Source organism: Triturus cristatus, chromosome 4_1, assembly GCF_964204655.1.
Source record: "Triturus cristatus chromosome 4_1, aTriCri1.1, whole genome shotgun sequence".
Taxonomy (NCBI): Eukaryota; Metazoa; Chordata; class Amphibia; order Caudata; family Salamandridae; genus Triturus; species Triturus cristatus.
In genome coordinates this window covers 112,775,325-112,797,639 of record NC_140585.1, presented here as the reverse complement: position 1 = coordinate 112,797,639, position 22,315 = coordinate 112,775,325, and the positions used below count along the sequence as shown (strand labels likewise).

At 45.0% G+C, this 22,315-nt stretch overlaps 1 long non-coding RNA gene across 2 annotated transcripts in view; it reads right to left on the bottom strand.

The window, feature by feature from the left end:
* Window positions 1–22,315, bottom strand: part of LOC146844060 (uncharacterized) — a 69,097-nt gene that overhangs the window by 31,728 nt on the left and 15,054 nt on the right. Inside the window, exon 3 of one of the 2 annotated variants that reach the window (XR_014980710.1) lies at window positions 12,318–12,982. The exons of the other annotated variant lie outside the window; for it this stretch is intronic. This is a non-coding gene — a long non-coding RNA (uncharacterized LOC146844060). Of the gene's footprint in view, window positions 1–12,317; window positions 12,983–22,315 lie in introns of those variants that run through there. 2 annotated transcript variants of the gene reach the window in all.

The following is a 22,315-nucleotide window of genomic DNA, read 5'->3' as shown; positions in this document are numbered from 1 at the left end:
GGAAGTGGCCTTTGAGGAGGAGAGGTCAGAAACCTACAATGTGAAGGAATTGAAGGCGATCTGCAAAAACCTCAACATCAAAATCAGGGGCCTCACCAGAAAAGAGGAGCTACAAAAGGCGTTGAGGGCCTGGGTAGCAGCCAGACATGCTAGTGAGCTGTCTGGAGATCTTGGCATGAGGCAGAGGAGCCTATTCAAAGGGTGGATGTGCTTTCGGGAGGGGGCACCCTCTAAACCAGGCAGCAGTGCCTTATCCGCAGAGGAGCTGGAGGAGGGGCAGGAAGCAAGGAGAGATGCTGTGGAACTGGAGAAGCTCAAGTTAGCCACGGAGGAGAAAAGGGCGATGTTAGACCATGAGTTTAAAATGAGAGAGCTGGACTGAGAAGCCAGTAGGGCTAGGCCCATCTCAGATGGTGGCAGTAAAAATGTAGTGTCCAGTACTGAGGGTGAGGTACATGCACACACAGATTTGGGGCCCTGCTTCAAGGAGGAGGTTGACATACACCAGGGGGTTCAGAATTGTGAGGTTACTCCAGTGATGCGCAGTGTCTCTGAGGTGGATTGGGAAACTGGCACAGGAGATCATATTCCTGGCCAGAGGGAGGGACAATCTACTGACTCTAGCTGAAAGGTGTAGGGAGAGGGCTTCGCCCCGTGATAGAAGCCCTGGTAAGTGAGTATGGAGACCAGCCTGAAGAGTAGGGGTTGAGGGACAGCAACAGTCAGACACTGTCTCACCAGTCTTGTGAGAATGATGTGGGGTACTTTTCTGAGGTACTGGATGGTTGGGTGAAGTGTAGTTTGGTTAACCCCTGTGTGGGGCTGTGTGATTCAATTGTTGGAGAGCATATTTTAAGTCTCTGTTTTCTAGAGCTATACCAACACCAAATTGAGTGTGAGTTCTCTGACTCCAGGGAGCTTGCACTGGAGGCAGACCTTTTGGTGGATTCCAGAGGGTCTGGAGAAGCATCTGGGGGTGATCCTGAAGGAAGTGCCTTAGGTATTTCCCAACTGAGGGTGGTGGGAAAGGTTCGTGGTAGCCCAGATAGGTCCCGGTGTCGTGAGAAGGGTGTAGGGACTCATGTCCTGTCTCCACAGAGAAGGAGTGGGAATGGGCTGCAGCCCAAGGTGCCTGTAACCTGGTCCCAGAGCCCGGGTGGTTTCATGAGGGAACACCAGGTGGGGAACCTTGGCTGCACTGGAAGGCCACCCATTGAGGGGGATCCCCTGGTGTCTGGGGAACTGGGGGGACTGCTGTAATGAGCATCCCACCGATTCTGGTGTCTGGCAGCACCGCTCTAGTTGGAAGGGTGAGGAGAGGACGCCATCCACAGTCGAAGGACCAGTGGGTCAGGGGTTGCCAGATCTGAGGCCAGAGCACCCCAAGACTGACCCTGCTGAAGCCACTTCTGGCCTGGGGGGGTCTTCATGCTCTGTCAGGTGGATAGGAGGCTGGAGACCTGCACCAGGCAGACTCTTGCACAACTCATTAGGAGTGTGTTTCCCTTAGGGGGGTTGGTGTACTCCCCTGGAACTCCTGGGTTGCCAGGCACAGGTCCAGCCTAACGGTACAGACCCTGGGTTGGAGGGACAGGTTCAGGGGGTCCCCATGACCTAGAGGAAGGGGTGACTGTTAACAGTGCCCCTACCAGTTTGTCTTCTGGGGTGCTGCTCCAGGCGGGAAGGTAGAGAGTCCCAGGGAGAAAGACCGGGTGTGGGAGAGCTGCACCCAAGTCCCTTGTTCAGCCTCAGGATGCAGACCCTGGGCTGGTGTACCAGTTGCAGGATAGCACCCCTGAACTGGTGGGCGAATTGTGCAGGACACCTACCACAGGTGCTCTGACAATTCTGGAAGGGGGTACCCCTCCAGGTCGGAGGGTACAGGGCCCCAGGGAGGAGAACCGGGTATAGGAGAGACCACCCCAGTCCTGTGTGCAGCCTCGGGGTACAGACCCTGGGCTGGTGGACCAGTTGCAGGATAGCACCCCTGAACTGGTGGGAAAATTGTGCAGAACACCTGCCATAGGTGCCCTGACAATTCTGGAGTCGAGGGGGACTGCTCCATTTGGGGGGATGCAGAGCCCTTGGGAGGAGGACAGGGAGTGGGAGAGCCCACAAAAGTCTACTGTTCAGCCACAGGGTACAGACACTGGGCTGGTGGGCCAGTTTCAGGAAGCCATACCTAATCTTGCATGAGGGAGAGTGGACAAAGGGTGCCAGGCACCTGGGGCAACCACCCCCACTCTGACACCACAGAGGTTAGAGAGGTCTGAAAGGCATAAGGCCTGGCTCTCATCACTGACAGTTGTTAGTGGCCACTGTGGCTTGCTATCCTGGTTAAGAGAGTTACCCCTGGGAGGGGGTCAGGAGTCACACCCTAGGGGTGGACTTTGGCCACACCACTGTTTTGGCCATGTGGGTACTGTCTGCCTGTTGGGACACATCTGTGAGCAAAGTAAGTTTGGACGCTGCACAGATGGGGTCCACAGGTGAGGGAAGGGTTCCAAAGCGTCAGCATAGTGGGCCCTGAGAGTATGGATAGAGGGATCCAACTAGGTTCAGGAAGGCGTAGAACGGGAATAGAAACCCTGCTGTTGCGGGCCAGGTTCCACGTTCTATTGCCCCAAGAAGGGAAGCCCATTGAGGTATGGATTGGTCTACACTGGAAGGGGGTTGTGTTGGAAATGGCCCTTTGTGAAGGGTTATCCCCAAACATTTTGCTTCTTCCTCCTATTTTTTCCTGACCTGCTATTGTTGGTTTTAGGACTCTGCGCACTTTACCACTGCTATTCAGTGCAAAAGTGCATATTCTCTCTGTGTAAATTGTGTTATTGATTGGTGTTTCCACGATTAGCATATTTGATTTACTAGTCAGCCCCTTGTAAAGTGCCCTGAGTGTGCCAGGGCTTGTAAATCAAATGCTACTAGTGGTCCTGCAGCACTGATTATGCCACCCACATGAGTAGCCCTGAAAAGGTAACTCAGACCTGCCACTGCAAAGTCTGTGTGCAGTTTGTAACTTCCATGTCGACTTGGCAAGTGTACCCACTTGCCAGGCCCTAACCTTCCTTTTTCTTACATATCAGTCACCCCTCAGGTAGGCCCAAGGTACCCCTGTGGGCAGGGTGCAGTGTATATTAAAGGTAGGACATGTACTGGTGTGTGTGACATGTCCTGGTAGTGAATTACAGTGGATTTCGTTTTTCACTATGAAAAGTCTATTTGTCCCAAGGGAAGCATGGGAGTTAATTTGTAACATCTTATAAATATATCTTCCCATTGGGACCAGATAGGAAAATAAAGTTTAGTATGCCTGAACTCAGAATCTAAAGATGCATCTTTTAGTAAAGGTGATTTTTACATCCTGTGGATGAAAATACCACTTTTAGAAAGTAGGTATTTTCTTGCTTAGCCATCCTGTGTGCCTCTGCTAGGATGTGCGTTGACTGTCAGTGTTTGGGGTAACAGAGGCTGGGAATGTGCAGTGGTTCCAAAGAGTCTGGATGAGTCAGGGCTGGGCTGATTAGACCTGGACTGCATTCAGAGTAGTGGGAGGAGTTGTCATTAGCACCTGAATAGGCCCGGTCTGCATTTAGAGTGGTGGGAGGAGATTTTCCTTGTACCGGTCTAGGCTCTGTTTGCCTTGGACAATGCTGTCTCCACCTCCTGCTGGGAAGCTGGGCCAGAGAGGACCAAACTGGTTTGGACTAAGCACAGACACTCTCTGCCTGAGAGAACAAAGTATTTTGGGCTATAAAAAGTGGGGCCCAAACCCCTAAACTTTAGAACTCATTTGGACCAAGAAGACTGCCAAGAAGAAGAGCTGGAGAAGCAGTGAGGAGGAATTACCACTTTGCTGAGTGCTTTGCTGTGTTGGCCTGCAGTGGGTGCTTCTGTCTTGGACTGGACTGAACTTTCTGCAACTTCTTTCTGTGAGTATCTCTAAGGGCTTGAGGTAGAGCTTGCCCCCTGTTCAAGAAGTCTCAGGAACAGCAAATACTTCAAATTCTTCTGCCATCAGTACCATGGACTGTGTGTTTTGTGCTGCAATAGAAGGAAAAGCAACCTGATGCCGACTCCGTGTCCTGAAGGCACCGCATAGGGCACCGCTGCAATGCCGCACCGCAACCTTGGTCTCACCAACGACACCATATGAAGCAGCTACCGAGCCGCTGCTTGCACCGTGACTTGTGGGCAACACACTCCCCATCGCCTCGCTTCACAACACTGTCTTGGTATCCCCGACGACGACGCTTCATGCCGACATTGACGCCACTGCTTACACCATGGTTCCAGGGCACCCCGCACCGCAGTCTTCGCCTACCGACACTGGCGACATCGACTCCAGTTCGTCAGCCAATGACATTGCTTCAGCAACGACGACGCTGCTTGTACCATGACCTGGCAGCACTGCGACGAGCACCGCAGCTTTTCGCACCACAAACCTGGTCTCACCGACGCCACCATCTAACGCCGCCATCGCACCGTGACCTGAGGACATCACATACCGCACTGCTGCACTTCGCACCACAGCCCCCGATGCCCGCCGACCCCAGCACTCCCGACTTCAACCACGAGGAGTTCAATCTGCAACACGTGGAACTTCAAGGGCCTGACGACTCCTGCACCGACCTCTGGAACCGACGCCTGCAGACGCCGTGCTTTCAGAAGCTCTACGAGAGGTCGCCGATGCCCTGCATTTCTAAAGGCACTGTTTTGCGGGTCTTCCCAACACTGTAGCTGGCCCGCGATGCCGCGGTCAGCCAAAACTGTTTGGATTTGTTTGTTCACGATGCCGTGATAGCCCTGGACGGAGCTATCAACTTCAAGGAACTTTATTTCAAGGTTATTTTGATAACTGGAGATTTCTAAGTACTGTATTGTGGATTTTTTTTATCATTTTTGGTCTTGTCTTAAGTATATAAAAATATTGGATATTTTTTCCAAGCTGGTGTGGTGTCCTTTTGTAGTGCTTACCCTGAATTACTGTTGGTTATGTGCAAATGCTTTACACACTGCCTCTAAGATAAGCCTGACTGCTCGTGAAAAGCTACCAAGGGCGTGAGCAAGAGTTATTTTAGGAGCGTAACTCCCTTATCCTGACTAGAAGGAAGGGTCCCTACTTGCCAACTAGAGACCCCCATTTCTAACAGAGGTGTGTTTGCAGCAAGTTACGTCTGTGGACAACAGATATGTGTTGTTGTTATGGAAACTACATACTAGTGGCTGAGTGAGGAAGGGAACTTTGCTAGCAATGCAAGCCATTGAGTAAGGGCATGTAAGCATTTACTTAGGAGCTTTGGGGCCCTAACAAAATAATTAAAAAAATGTTTAATAAAGATGAAAATGTATGTTTTTGTTGAAAACATACACATTCACCCACTGGCCATTGGCACTGAAGCGTAAATGCCAACATTTTAGAAGAGGAAAGTGGGGTATTTTAAAAAACATAATTGGGAGAATGTATTTACCCCATTGACTTCTATTGAAACAGATACATTTTTAGATGGGAGACAGCCGAAAGAAAGGCAATTTCGTTTTAAAAACTCAGGAGTGCCAGCCACAAGGCAGCACAGAGTGCAATGGATGAGGCCCAGGCAGTTGGAAGAGTGGTAAGTCACATTGCTTACTTACTGACAAAGGCAGATATCCCACCCATTTTAATCAGCTTCCTGCCTAGGCATTTCTCCACATGTGACTTATCTAAAGCATGGTTCAGTTTGGCCATGCAGTGTTCAGTTTTTTGCTGTGAAATGAGCATCGGCTTCAGGTGATGAAACATTAACATTTTGCAATGCATTAAAAACCAAAAACATGGTGTGTTTTCAGTGCCCACTCAGCCACCTCCCACTGGTACTTCACCCCATCATTCTTTCCTTTTGTCCCAGCCAAACAAACATTTAAAAATTCCATTCTTGGCATGTGCCACTTTTTTCTGCCAAAGTGATTTATATTTAATGGCTTCCATGACAGATTTAAGCCTGTTCACATTTTTCAATTTTGTCATTTGTCAACCACAGCGACTAACTACGCAAAAGCTAAACAAAAGCCTAGCACGTGATGATTACTTACCTTGCAATAGAGTAACTTTCCCTATTACGAAGTGAAACTTATTGTTGACAATAATTTGAGGTGGAGGGTTAGGCCAAGGTGTAAAGTGGGACTAAGTATCTGATTTAGAGTTCGTCGTATGGGATACGCTGTGACAACCATGCCAAATAATATATATCCCATTCCCTTCCCTGTACTGCAGTGTAGCAAAAGCAGTACCTTTGGAATTAAAGTAAATTAATGCATTATCCATTACATCTGCCACAAAAACATGCCGCAGACTGCAGAGTGTAGCAGAGCTGACACTAGCTGTTAACTGCCAGGCTTCATGTACCCTGTCCCTACTTGGTGTTAGCCAAAAACTACCACTCCCATAATACACTGCAGTGGGTACCAGACTGTATGCTTTCCCATGCTGCCCTGCTCCAAGGTCAGGTGACCTCTACAGCTTATCAGCAGTCAGCGCCCGATCCCGGGTGCTTGGCTTTCTTCCTGGCAAGGACCACGCACTTCCTGTTTGTTCGACCCTTCTGGATTTCCAAACGGCTGAGTTTTGTTGCATCTGGAATTTGGTTCTCAAATTCTAGAGGCGTTATATTGTTACTGGATTCTCGGACCTTTTTTGGTGTATTTGATACCCGCTACTGAGCATTAGGACGCTCTCTCTGTTTTGACCATTTCTGCCTTGTGCGCGAAGCCACGCTGAAAGTTTGCCTATGTGTTTCACAGGACGTGCAGGGACGCACTTTGTTTCTTTCTTTCTTTTTCCACTTTTTTTTGTGTTTGAGTCTGTTTACTGCCTGCTGGGGGGACAGGCTCTAGGGAACCTTGTGTGCTTCGAGCGCGAGGTTGCGCTGTGACATTTTAGGATTCCTTTTTTCCGGCTGCCAGCATTGCGGACCTTTTTTTTCGCTGTGTTGAAAGCACATAGACAGACGGTAACTGATACATTGTATCAGTCTGGGTCTGCTCGTGTCTACGGCAATCCCTTTACTCTGTGTCTTCAATTTTGCATGATTCACTTCTCGGACCACTGGAGGACTCTGCTTACACGCCCCTGTGCATTAACTGGCCTCCATGCCTCTGGCTAAAAATATTGCTTTATAAATCAAATTATATGGCGACGTATGCCTTGAACATGTTATGTTATAAACAAACAGATTAAGCAGTCATCTTTTCCCACCCTTCCTTTCTACACTGAAGAGACCAACTCTACACGAAATGCTGGCAGCAACAAAGTGAGTATGTGGAAGCATACTTCCTGGGAAGTTTAACCTGTACATCCCGTTCTGTGTTCAGGCCTATACGATGCCTTTTGTTAATAATTCTCATCCTGTGTTGTCTATTTCGTACAGGGTTGCACGACTTCTGGGTTCCTCTCCCCTTCCTGCGAGAAATACTGGAAGATAATTCTGGTGGTCCTACGACGTCTCTTCCCTCCCTAGGGGTACTAGTCTATCCTTCGGTGCGCCTTGTCTGGCTAGAGGTGGCTGTAGCCTAGGGGAGTGGAGAGGCATTTTCTTCGCTCCTGTGGATATTGGTTCTTCTGCCCTGGGACAGAACCCCCGACACTAGCATGTATCATTAATGAGAGGTAAGTTTTGTTCACAAAGTGTCGTTTAGTTTCACTATGAAATCATTTAAATGGAAAAATCACTTTTATTCTGGTGGTATTCTGGTTTAATTCCTTGCAGTCAGTGCTATTGTGTAATGCTTGTGTGGGGAAAACTTGGTCCTGTGACTAATCATATTAAAAATTGCAATGTGTTTAGGTGCCCAGCAATGTTTTAGTACTGTGCCACTATAAACAAGTGTTTGCACTGAGCATTACATTTTGTGTGTTTTATTTTCTTTCTTGATATAGCTACTCCTTCCTGCTGAAGCTCCACCATCCATGCAAGAGATAGCCGCACGGCTGCAGCATCAGAGGATGGAGGCCATTGTGGCATTACATTGCCGGTTAGTGACTTTGTAGGAGCTGGAAACACGTGCCTCTGGTCCCTCTGACCAGCAGGGCCCATCACGTCCATCCCAGCCACACCATTGCCACCGCTGCCAGCAGCTGGAATCCACCATTGCTGCCAGTAGCTGGAATCCACCACTGCTGCCAGTGCCAACCAGCAGAATCTCCAAACCAACAACAGGTCCCCGCCTCTGCCGCGCCCTACTTGAGTGGGCACTGAGCCAGCAGAACCTTTCTCAAAAGGTGTCACACCTTCACGTCCACCTGAATGTTCACTAGGAAACCCTTTTTTATAGACTTTTTTGGTGAGAAGTACATTTGATGTGGGTGGAGAGGGCTGGAATTGGGAAGGGAAGGCGGGGAAAGGTTTGGACTTTACATTGATGGAACATTGGGGTTACTTGTTTGGGAAGAGAGGTGGACCTGTTGTGGGTGCAGAAGGTGTAATTTCTTTGTAAAAAAAAATAAAGAGGTAGGTTGTTTCTTGCATCCTACTCGTAATCTGTCTTTTGTCTTTGCACTTACCACAGCCTTCTGTTTTTTTATTGCCAAAAATCTACCCTCTTAACAGTCACATATATATACATACTGTGTAATTCGACTTTTCCCCCTAGACTCGCCTTTTCTGAAGTTACTTGCCACATATGTACTTGCTAGGTTACTTACCTTACTTATACCAAAACTAAACCCTGCTACCAGAGAGAGAAGAAAACAGACTAGGCCTGTCATATTGCATGATGAGGTTACCTATTGCCACTTTTGCAGCACCCAGCTACTTGTTTAGTATGCCAGTTATTTATACCCTTACCCTACTAGGCTCTGTAACTATATTGGCCGCTAGGGTGTGTGCCTATACCTATTACCTACAACATGCATACCAAAATCTAAATAAACTAGTTCACTTCTCAGTTCTCTCAATTTAGTAGATGAAGCAATGGCTGCTGCCTCTCTCAATCTTCCAAAACCATATTGCAGGGTTTCCCAGGGTGCCTTCTTATTGGTGGTGGACTACGTTTATGAAGAAAACCAGGTTATTCATAAAACTCAGTCTGGTTTCAGGGCCTTATATAGCACTGAATCTGCTTTACTCCTGGCTTCTGAGGTGCTAAAAATAACAGCAGATGAAAGTAGGACAGCAGCACTGATTCTTGGATTTAAGGGCAGCTTTGATACGGTATTCCACGGCCTTCTTTTGAAAATGGTTAAGTGATGTCTGTATCAGAGGCAGCACATGGGCATGGATAAAGCATTTCCTACTAGGCAGATCCTTTTATGTCCTACAACAGCTCTTTAAGTCGGAGATCCATCCCCTGTTACAAGCTGTGCCACAAGGTTCTGCCCTTAGCCCAATGTTATTTAATGTGTATATGCGCCCACTACCTGGTGTCATATGCTGATGACACTCAACTGATCATCATATTAGATCACAAGGATGTAGAGACTGCGCCTAAATTCAAAGCTTGCTTAATCAATTTGGCTAACTGGATGAATCTCAACTGCCTTCAATTAAATGCAGGCAAGACTGACATCATGGTAGTTGGTAAACAGCTAACCATCTGGTCTCATATCTGGTGGCCGGAAGAATTAGGGCTGACCCCGGTTCTCAAACCTTAGATCAAAATTTTGGGAGTATGGTTTGATAATACCCTATCTTTTACAGAACAGATATCAGCTTTGGCCGGTACTTGTTTTGGCCCTTTAAGGATGCTATACAAAATCTGTGATCTTCTACCTCTAGCTGCTAAAAATACCATTATTCCGGCTCTGATTACATCTCAATTGGATTACTGCAACATTCTCTATCTAAAGAAGGGGTCTCCAACCTTTTGTGTAGTGAGAGCTACTTCTGGTCAGTCAAAATCGTCGTGAGCTACTAAATCCCAAGCAACTCGCACATTTTTCCGAGAGTCCTACTCCGCCCAGTTTCATTGACGTTAGGCCTATTTCTTCAGAGCCCATACTGTGGTTTGAACACAATAACACTGAAATAAAAGACTTTGCATGTGCTGTTGGCAAACCGCTAGTTTACGACTTTTCAATTAATAGCTTCAAAATCAGGACTTATCAATAGCTGTCAATGAAATAATCATTGTAATGCAGCTCCATTAACAAACAAACAGAAACAAAAATCTTACCCTCACTGTGGAACAGTATGATGTCCTCTAATGCTGTGTAATCTGGTAGCCTAGCGGGGGCAGTTGCGAAGAAGTCATTATAGTAGTGAAGTAGTCACAGTGTGTGGCAGTCAGCCTGTGCAAAGCTTTGCTGAATCACAATTGCAGATGGATTCTTCTACTGTAGCTTTGACAAGATCGCTGTGTTTTTCAATTGCCAGATAAGCTGAACTTTAGCTCTGTTTGGATTGTAAAGTAACGATATTGTCCTCCACTCTTATTGCTCCCTTTACTTTGTAGGAGTGTTAGTAACCCAGGACTGCTGTACAAATTACTTTGTTCTTATTCAGCTATAAAGAACTTTGAAAGATGCTGACGATTCTTCTCTTTAGCTCTTTTTTTATCTTGATATCTATACACCAGGCCTCCAGTAAACACTGCTTTTTTCTTATCTTGTGCAGCAAATAAATGTTAAACATTTAGAAAGGTGCTGAAGATTATTCTCTCCAACTACTTTTTTCTTGGTGTCTGAAGCCCATGCCTGAACTACACATTGCTTTGTTCTTGTTCAACTGCTAACTGTTACTAACAAAAGGAATTTTGAAAGATGCTAAAGATTCTTCTCTATAGCTATCTTTTTTCCTTGATGTCAATAAACCAGGCCTCCAGCAAACACTGCGTTGCTCTTGTGCAGCAAATACAAAGTTTGAAAGATGCTGAAGATTCTTCTCCCCAGCTACTTTTTCTTGTGTTTGTAAAACAGGCCTGCAGTACAAGTTCCTTTGTTGTTGTTCAAATAAAACTGGGGGCTGAAGATTCTTCTCTGCAGCAACTTCAATCTTGGTGTTCATAATGAAACAGATACCTAGGTTTGGGATTTGTTCTCCCACTCTTGATGGAAGTAGTATGTCTTACTCTTTGCCCTTCTGGAGGGACCTGGCTCATTGAAGTATTGATTGTGAATGAATTCAAATTATTTCAGTGAGAGACTTGACACTGCATGGTGTCCACTAATTCCTTGTAATCTGGGGTGTAGCTTGAGAGGGAAACTCTTATGGAGTCATTTAAATGTTCGTCAGTTAGACGTGTGCAAAACTTAGATTTTATGAAGTTCATATCCGAAAAAGCTGATTCACAAAGATAGGTAGAGCCAAATAGGGAAAAAAGGTTCAATGTAGCTGTGTGGATGTTCTTAAACTTTTCAGCATCCACAAGACACCAGAAATTAATGTCAGATTTCCTTGATTTCAATTCAATGTCATTTTGAAGTGTGACAATCTCCATTTCCATTATGGCAGAGTCAAGGTTCAAAAGCACACTCATTTTCTCTGAAATGTCACTAACATCCACTTCCATGAAGGGGTTTGAAGTCAACATCACACAGGGCTCCAGTTGCTCAAAATCACTAAATCTGTCACTGAACACTTGATTAAGCCTCATGAGGAGGCTGCTGTATTTTCTATGTCCAGAACCTCAGCCTCAGCTTTGTTTTCTGAAAAGATTTGGAGCACAGAGGGAAAGTGCTGCATCTTTCTTTTCTGCACATGCTGTATCAAAAGGTTAAGTTTTGATTTGAAACTTTTCACAGAACTTACCATGTTGGTTATTGTCTTGTTTTTGCCTTGCAACTTGTAGTTCAATACATTTCATTTTTCTGTCACATCTGTCAAAAAAGCTAAATGGAGCAACCATTGAGTGTTTGATAACAGTGTGGTATCTTCATTTCTAGACTCCATAAAAGCTTTGACTTCTGGCAATAGCGAAAGAAATCTTCGCAGTATTTTTACCCTGCGAAGCCATTGGATTTGAGTGTGCAGTAAAAGGTCACCATACTTGGCTGATAGTTCTTCAAGGAACAATTTGAAGGTTCGGTGCTGCTTTGCCTTTGCACAAATTGAATTAATAATTTTAACAACAGGTGCCATCACATGATAAAACCCCATTACCTTGGCACATATTGCCTGTTGATTTATAATGCAATGGTAGTTCAATAACGGAGGGAAATCTGGATCTGCTTTACAATTGGCAATGAAGCCAGAATGACGCCCTATCACTGCGGGTGCACCATCAGTGGTTATCGCCACTAACTTTTTCAATGGGACATTTTGTTTTACAAAATAATTTTTCATCTCATTGTGAATGTCAGATGCTCTGGTTGTGGTTTTCAGAGGCAACATGTTAAAAATTCCTCTTTATCAGTAAACTCTTCAAAAACCATTTTAACGAACATTGCCAACTGTGCAATATCGCTTGCATCAACAGATTCATCAAATTGAAGAGAAAAATATGTGCATGTCTTTAAATTGCGCTCTAACTGCTCTATCATGTTAGTCGATAATGCAGATACCCTTCTTGCCATAGTGTTTGACCCTAACTGCACATCTGAAATGGCAGACATAATTTCAGGGCAATTTTTAAAGTCTTTGAATAAGGACTGGGCCATTAGAAGCATTGCTTCCTTCACAACCGCTCCATCTGAAAATGTTGCTTTGTGCTTAATCAAGTGATGAGTAACTATGAAGGATGCTTCAGTTGCCGCAGTGGCTTTCTTTGTGGGCGTTGTAAAAAAAGATTGCTGTGTCTGCAATGCAGATTTCAGTTTGTTTACTTTCTGTGACCTCAGGCTGCTTCCTTTAGGGAACTTCCTCTCAAAATGCATGTGCTTTGCTGAAAAATGCCTCTCAACATTGCCCTTTTTTCCCACTGCAACTTTTGCTCCACAGATCAAACATACACAGTTGTCTTTAATTTGTGTAAATAAAAATGTGTTCTCCCACTCTTGATGGAAGTAGTATGTCTTACTCTTTGCCCTTCTGGAGGGACCTGGCTCATCATCCATGATTAGTTGTTAAGGCTGTAAGCAAGAGTAAAAATGTTGATGAAGTAAAAATCCAACAATCGATAAATGCAAGAATACCACGTGGACACCTTTAATAATGTTGTATTGCAGACCATTTGTGAGTAGCAGACATGCTGGTAAATTAAACAGCACAGTTGGAAAGTGAGATAACTAACTCACCTTAGCTATGTTTAATTATGAACACAGGAGGACTGCTTTTCACAAATGATCTGAGATTTGTTTCATTGTGACCAAATCATCATTTTTGCCTTGAATGGACTTTAGTCGACTTCTGTAAATAGGAAGAGGACTTAAAATTGTACCACATCAAGTACTCAATTCTCAAAGGTGAGAGTTTTGCAAATCATTTCTATTGGGTACTCCTACATTTGTAGCAAACATTGAACTTTTTTTTTTTTTAATTAGGACAAGCTTTCAAAACTACTCCAGATAAGGATATTCCATGACAGCTGCAGATTTTGTGACATAGCCCTGTGACCTCAGGCTTATGGTGACTGGGATCACCCACATTTCAAACCAGTACCAATATCACCTTCCTAAAGAATATTAATTCTCTGTCCATTCTCTTGGGATTATTACCCTCTTAAATGCCTGCCTTCACCTGCATTTTTGAGTCAAGAAGATATTCACACGTACGCAAGACAAGTCACACATTGGGTTACGTTGTTAAGTGCTAATTACACTGCAACACAATGTGTCCCCTTTCTTCATCATCACACATGACAGCACCTTGAAATGCATAAGCTGAGTGTGCACTGTACAAAAACGATGAGGCCATGCATAGCCCCCTGCGTGGCCTTGAATGGACTCATAGATATGGAGAAAAGGCAGCGCAAATTGCTGTGTTGCATTACTCTGCCCCAGGGATGTGTTCCATGAGTGGAGCATGAGTGTTACCACACATCCACCCATAGATTTTGGCACATTCTCAGATTTACTATTAGTGGTGGAACTGGGAAAGCGCCAAAATGCAGGTGAGGCGTGACAAGGAGAAATACCTTTATTGCTCCTCTTTTTCCCTTTTTATATGTGGGTGGGCTGAATTCTGCAGCACACCTAGAAAGAGGAAAATGCTCTGAGGATTTTTTTTATGTGCAAGAAGGTTCACCTTCCTACTGAAAAACAATTTTGTATGTAAAACACTGGTCTGGATGTGTGTGAGCCTTTGCTCCGACCTAGCCAATACTTGGAAATGTAGGGCCATGACATGCCACATTACTGACATGTGGGACGTACGTCAGACTCACTGACACAACAGTGAGACAACAAACTAAAGCACAAGCCTCAACAGTGACACAGCAAACTAAAGCACAAGCCATGAAAGCAGAGGCGACTGGGACAGAAAAGAGGCCCCAGCACCAAATTAGAAGAAGCCCTATTAGCAAATCCAATAGCTAAAAAAAAGTGGGCTACATGTGCAAAATAAGTTAAAAAGACATGTTGTTTAGCCCTGGAGGTGTTTTTCAAGGTATGGAAGACTAGTCTATTTGTGCTTGCAGCAGGCAATGTTTGGTATTATCAGAAAAATTAACAATAGGAGGGCGTGGCTTGAACGCCGAGGAAAATGGCCGCTGCTCGTCGGTGCTCCGTGACGGAGTAGCGCGTTGGTCTTCCCCCAGGGCATCCCTCCCTCACCTTGGGATCTCTTGGCGGTGGGAGCATGTTCGGGACACTCGCCTGCATCGCCTGGAATATCGACGGCATCTGGTGATGTCGGAGTCGGCTGGTTTTTGCGTCCTGTTTCCTCTCGCGGCTACATGAAAGCCGCGGCTGCCATTTTGAATGCTCCGATTTCCAGCGTCTCGTCGATGAAGCTTCTCCTCACACCCGGATACTTATGTGACCAACGGTGAGCATTTATGGCCTCAGTGGTCACATGGTCTTTGACTTTTGTTTCCTCCTGATGCCGTTGTGTGGCATTTCAGTCAAAATTTTGTTTTGAGACATCACCAATGGTTCAACGCTCCAGCCCCATCGGATTACTTTTTATACTCAATTCATTTTAACCTCATTTTCTTTGTGGCTTTTCCGCATTTCTTGGGTTGAATGGCAATGCCTCGCACTAGCCATGGTAACGCCCAGCAGGCCAAAAATACATCAATGGAGGATTCTAACCCTTTCAGTGTGCTACAGGATTCTATGGAGGAACCCAGCTCTGACTCTGTCAGTTCTAAACTTTTGTCTTCTGTTACTTCATGCTCCAGCGCTAAGTCAGTCTCTAAAATTCCCTCTGCCTCTCCTTCATCTTCTGGTAAGAGAACAAAGGTTAACCCTCCTTCTCCTCCAACTATTTCACCTACAATTTCAATGGAGCTTTTGTTGGAAGAAATAAGCTCACTCAAGCCATATATGAAAGAGACTAACTTTCGCCTCCAGCACCTTGAAGATAACTGGTCAAACACGGAGAAGAGGGTGGATGCTCTTGAGATTCATGTCGACTCTATTCAAGCTATCACAGATCACGTTCCTGATATGCGAAGGGAGATCTTGCATCTGGCGCAGCAGGTGGAGAATTTGGAAAACCGAAATAGGCGTAATAACCTACGCATTTATGGCCTTTTGGAAGGCCTTGAAGGTCCTGACCCCTTGTCGTTTTTTCACTCCTTCCTACCAAAATTTCTCGGTTTTCCTGAATCACCTCCTCTCAACATCCAGCGAGCTCACCGCTTAGGTCACAGCCCGGGTTCTTCTGCTGCATCCTCTCCTGTGAAGCCTAGAGGTGTTATTCTATATTTCCTGGAGGACACCGATTTGCTCAAAGTCCTTCAGGCTGCCAAACAAAAAGGAAAGATTCTCTGGAATGGCTCTAATCTGTTCTTTGCCCAAGACTATTCTAAAGCCATGGCGGATCGGCGGAAGAAATTTTTGGATATGAGGCCTGCACTCCGTAATTTTAATGCTCGTTATGGTTTATTTCATCCGTGTTTGTTCAAAGTGGCATATCAAAACAAAACAACTAACTATGAAGATCCTGCACTTCTCCAGCATTTTTTAAACACTTGCAGGGATGAATCCATGGACATGTCCCGATCGTAATTTCTCTACTTGTGTTGGCATTTGTTGGGATTCTCAGTTTCAAGTTAAATTTTTGCATTTTTTCTCATGTTCAGTATATGACTTATATGCATTATATAATCTCGTCATTCTTACTCCTTCGTTATCCCTGGAGGTCGTTGTTCCTCGTGCCCTCGTCAGTCCTGGAGTTGTCCGTCTTGGTATGCTGCCTTTTCCTATGTGGCTTCACCCCCCATCCTCAATGTTTATCTGTGGTATGTCTTTATGATATACTTTATTGGTTTTTTCTACCTTGTCTCTTTGTTCTTTGTCTTTCTTCTCAAGTATTTGCGACACTTTGTATTTTTTTATTCTATTATTGGCTCTTTTTCATTTTTTTCTATCTCCCCCTATTCTTTCTTCTTTTATCACAGTCATACTATGCGTATTGATGTTGTTGTTCTTTTGTTTTTTGTCCTCGTCCTTTCTCTCACTTTCTTTTCTCCTCCTGTTTTGCTAATTTTCTTCATTTCCCAATTTCTGGTTTGTCTTTGGTGTTTCTTTCCTTACTTATTTCTAATTCTCAACTTTTTCACTTCGTATCTTTCTGCTTACAATCTCTCTTTTTCAAGACTCTTTCTTATTTCATACTTCCTTACCGTACCCTATCACTACTCCTCTAAAGACATTGTCATTTTCTCAAACTTTTATATGATGTTTTTTTATTTTTTATTCTTTGGTTACCCATGTATTTAATTGTCTCTCACACAATGTTTTTGATATGAGTTATATATTTAGATGTCGTTGAATATATTTACCTGGAATGTTAAAGGTTTGGGTTCTCCCATTAAGCGGCAACAAGTTTTATCTCACTTGGCAAACTTAAAAGCGGATATTGTGTTATTACAAGAAATTCATATAAAAGAGGTTGAAGTTACCAAATTACGTTGTAATTGGGTAGGTCATGGTTTTGCGTCTCCTGGTTCAGGGAAACGTAATGGTGGTGCTATTCTCTGTCATAAGCGGTTAAATATCAAAGTTATAAATGAAGCCAATGACTCTGATGGTAGGTGGGTTACTGTATCTTTATTGATTGATAAAATCCCTTTAAGTATTTTTAATCTGTATGCCCCCTCTATACAAGACAAATTATTTTGGCCCCAGATACTAGCTTCGTTGATGCACTCCTCTGATGGCTATCTCATTCTAGGGGGTGATTGCAATACGGTTATGGACCCTATTTTAGATCGAAGGTCCCATTCCCGTTTCTCGCCCTCTCACATGCACACTCAATTCACATCCACTATATCCCAATGTTCTCTTGTTGATTCCTGGAGACTCTGCCATACCACACTTCGGGAATACACATATTACTCACCGGCTCATTCTTCCCAGTCCCGGATTGACTACATTTTTATTTCTAAAGCCCTGACCCAACACATTACCCATTCGGAAATAGGCTCTATTTTAATTTCTGACCATGCTCCAGTCTCCTTGTGCCTAGATTTACTCCCCCCCCCATAAAAGGTACTAGAAGATGGTGGTTTAATAATTCTCTCCTATTGGATCCCAAATTTACTCCAGCCTTCCTTGAGTTTTCATCCCTATTTTTTACAGAAAATGAGTCTCCTCTGACATCTCCTCAGGTGTTATGGGACACTTTTAAGGCTGCTTCTAGAGATTTCATTATTTCGTTTGTTTCCCATAAAAGGCGTGTTGCATCCCATTCCTTACAGTCAATCACCACACAAATTAAACAATTGGAACATTCTTATTATTTAACTAAATCTCAATCTGACTTAGATAAACTTCTTAAGGCCAAACTCTCTTTTAATAAACTCTCCACGGAGTCTGCAAATTTAATCTTACTAAAATCCAGTGCCAATAGCGCGCAAAATAAGGCAGGTAACCTTCTTGCCAAGTATCTTAAAGTTAAGAGAGAACGCACAAAAATCGAGTCTATTGTCTCCTCATCTAATATCACTCTTTATAAGGATGAAGATATTCTGACGGAATTCACTAATTTTTATCAAAATCTTTATACCCCGGAGTCTCCTCCTCTGTTAAGATTACCTTCACTATTGCCTGAGGCTTGAGCCGGGCTGCTAGCTTTTAAAAAACGCTCTGATTCAGATTTTAACTTGTTACTGTGATTATCCTTTGTGTCCTACCCCCCCCTGCAAGCAGTCACGGAATTTCGCGCTGCTCGATCTATTTACCGCTCAGGCGATTTAAAATACTGAGCTTACTCTCTGGAGGGAGCGCTGCACTTTCGCTCACCTGCCTCCTTCCCTGGGTGTACAGCCGATTCAGGGCTGACTCAGGAGGGCCACGCTCGAGCAGACGGCGGTGGCCATTTTGGAAAGGGACAGTATAAAAACAGACGCCCATTGCTTCGCGCAGCGAACGCGCACAGCGGGCGCGCCATAGTCGCGCCGGAGTCCAGCCAGAGTCCTGCCCGTCTGCGCTCGTCCGCGCTAGGCTGGGCTCTGGGCTCTGGCATACCCTTTATTGGTGAGTAAAGCCACTATATCCATCATGACTCTTACATACTCCTCCGAAGAGTTATTTACGCTACGTGGTGCTCCCAATAATAACTGCTCCACCTACCCTTTCCCGCCTCACAAGTTCAGCTGTCCTCGCTGCAACTTTTCACTAAAAACCCCTACCACATGCAGATCCCTCCAACATCAAGGCAGACGAAAGAGACAGGTATGCTCTAGGACAACTTCCACTCGCCCCCTCTTAAGATTTTGGAGCATAAATTGCCGATCCTTACCACAACATAGATACAATATCCACGATTTTCTAGATCAAAATCAACCTGATGCTATATTCCTGACCGAGACGTGGCTCAGAGACTGCTCGGGCCCGGATGTGGCAGACGCCATTCCCTCTAACTACGCCATTCTTCGTCAGGATAGAGTTTCCGGTAGGGGTGGAGGAATTGCAATTATTTACAAAAATGTATACACTTGTAAATTGGTAGACACCACTCAAAAAGATTGTGAATCAGCCCTTTTTAAATTATCCATTACCCCCCAATTTACGCTGTCAGGGCTACTGGTATACCGTCCCCCTGGGACAGCGAGCCCTTGGATAACATCGTTACCGGACTTCCTAGCCCCAGTACTGCTTAAAGCGCCTAATTTCACAATCTTAGGGGACCTAAACATACATTTAGACGACCATGAGTGCCCTAATAGGAATCAGCTTCTCCCTATTCTGGAAGCTTTTAACCTTCAACTTCTAAACACAGGTCCCACTCATTGTGCCGGTCACTTACTGGACCCGATCCTATCTAACCTGTCCCTAGATTGTTCTCGTGAAGCCCTACAAATCACCTGGTCCGACCACTTAGCTGTCCCCTTCTCTTATGACATGGCTGATACAGTAATAAGACCTGAGGTGGAAACTACGCGGCCAGTTCGGAATTGGGGGAAGATTAACTTGCCAGAACTCAATAAACTACTGATCAAAACACTTCCATGTGTTGAACTACCAACTGCCGCTCTCAATTGCGCCACTGAACTCTGGCTAACCACTGCAGTCAATACAGCGCTTCCAATGACATCTAAGCCCGCATTTTCACACCACCCTCCTGCTCCATGGTATTCGGAACAACTTAAAAGCCTCCGCTCACATTGTAAGACCTTGGAGCGTAAATGGAGACAAGGCTATTCTCCTTCACGTAAAGCCACATATAAAGAAGCCTTAAAAAAATACCACTACAGTTGTAAAACTGCTAAAGCAGACTACACAAGGAAAACTGTGACTGATGCACAAAACTGCCCAAAGGTGCTGTTCTCTGTTGTCAAAAAATTGACTGGTGCTAACTCGATCCCTCCTCCCCCGGCACTTGATGGCACTCAGTGTCAGTCCTTAGCGGATTACTTCATAGATAAAGTTGATCTTATCTATGAAAATTTCACTACACCTCCAGGTACTATGTACACTGCCCTTGACATAGTCCAAAAATTGGAAAACAATGACACTGATGCAGTAGTCACTACTTGGCAGCCCTTAGACGCCATTTCTTTCCTCTCCTGTTTAAATAGTGTGAGATCGGGCTCCCCACAGGACGCTCTCCCGGCCAAAATATTAAAACAATTAGACCCCCTCACTCATCCCCCCATCATTAAATTACTCAACGCTTCTCTGAGCGAGGCCCATGTCCCACAACCTTGGAAACACGCCATGGTTGTACCGTTATTAAAAAAACAGGGTGCAGATCCTTCAAATCCTGCTAACTTTCGCCCTATATCTTTGTTGCCAATTTTCTCAAAGATATTGGAGAGACATATAAATTCTCAGCTCTCCAAACTGGTTGAAAACACTGGATTTCTCCATCCTTCTCAGTCGGGCTTTCGGCCTAGGCACTCAACCGAGACAGCCCTCCTGGGGGTGACAGAGAGTCTTAGGCACGGTGTCGATCAGGGAAACACCATGGCGCTCATCCTGCTGGATTTGAGCGCAGCTTTCGACACCGTGTCACATTCCATCCTCATTGACTCTCTGAAATCTCTAGGTGTGGCAGGCCAGGCCTTGGCCTGGCTGGCGTCTTTCCTTAGTGACCGAAGCTTCCAAGTGATTTCTTCTAAAGCTGCCTCCGCCATTTGTCCATCCACCCGCGGCGTCCCCCAGGGCTCAATTCTTAGCCCTTTATTATTTAATATTTATGTTAAACCCTTGGCAACCATAGTCGAACAAGCTGGGCTAACCCTGTTTTCCTACGCAGATGACACCCAGATTGTCTTCTCCTTGTCAGGGAGAGACGTAAACAACATCTCCGCACTCAAGTCGGGCCTCACTCTTGTGGCCGACTGGATGCGGAGAAATTGTCTCAAGCTGAATGGGGAGAAGACCGAGGTGGTCATTCTGGGACAGAACAAACATCTTTGGGGTCCTCGCCATTGGCCCATCGAACTGGGAAATGCGCCTACACCATCTACTGCAGTTCGCAACCTGGGCGTCATTATTGACGACAGGCTAACTATGAGACAACAGGCTACTAAGGTCTCAGCCATCTGCTTTTCAACCTTGCGATGGCTTCACAAGATTTTGTGGATGCTCCCCCTCTCCTCTCGCAGAACTGTAGTCCGGGCACTTGTAACATCACGCCTGGACTATGGCAACATTCTCTATTTGGGCGCAGATAAAGCTACTATACATGTGCTGCAGGTGGTGCAAAATGCGGCCGCGCGCCTGCTAAAGAATGTCCCCAGACGCACCTCAGCCACTGCCGCTTTGCGTGACCTCCATTGGTTGAGCATCCTAGAACGCGTTAAATTCAAGGTACTCTGCTATATGTTCAAGGCTAAGCAGGGTAGCGCCCCAGTATATGTTCAGGGGCTGGTAAAACCCTATAGACCCCTGCGCTCATTAAGGTCATCGGACATTGGCAATTTCACAGTACCAAGATGGAAGCTGGCAAAAATGGGAGGCCGCTCCTTTTCCACTCTTGGTCCTAAATACTGGAACTCCCTCCCATTGGCATTAAAATCTGAGACCAACTTACTCCGCTTCCGTAAGGCCTTGAAGACCCTGCTCTTTACTAAGCGTGACCAATAGTCGGCAGAGGCCTTAAGTCAAGGTGACATTCTCTTTTCTTCTACAGTCTATCCCTGGCGCCGGGAAACCCATTGTGGGTAGCTGTGCGCGGTACAAGCTTAAATAAATAAATACATTATTTATCCTCTATCCCCTCTCCTTCTTTTCCAGAAACTGATTTTGCACCATTAGAAGCAGATATAGGCCCTAAAGATATCTTGGACTCCATTCAGGTGCTTAAAAAAGGCAAGGCTCCTGGACCAGATGGCTTCACGATAGAATTCTATTTACATTTTTCTAAGGTGCTTGTTCCCAAACTTCACCAGCTATTTTCATTTTTTATATCGTCCAAAAAATCTGAAGGTTCTTTTCAAGAAGCCTTAATCTGCCTCCTCCCTAAAGAGAATAAGGACCATACTTTATGTAAAAATTATAGACCTATTTCTTTAATCAACCTAGATTATAAGATATTTGCAAAAATTCTTGCGCTTCGTCTCGACAAAATTTTACCTAAAATAATTGGTAAAGAACAATGCGGTTTCATTAAGGGCCATCACCTTTCTGATAACACTCGCCTCTTTTTCAATGTACTTAGTAAGTTCCATTCCTACCAGCATTCTTTAGCTGCTGTTGCGTTAGACGCTGAAAAGGCATTTGACAGGGTTAATTGGCAATTTATGTTCGCAGTTCTTGTTTGGTTTGGTTTTGGCCAGAAATTTCTTGCTTATATTTCTTTACTGTATTCTTTTCCTAGATCTTTTATCTTAGCTAATGGCCTTGTTT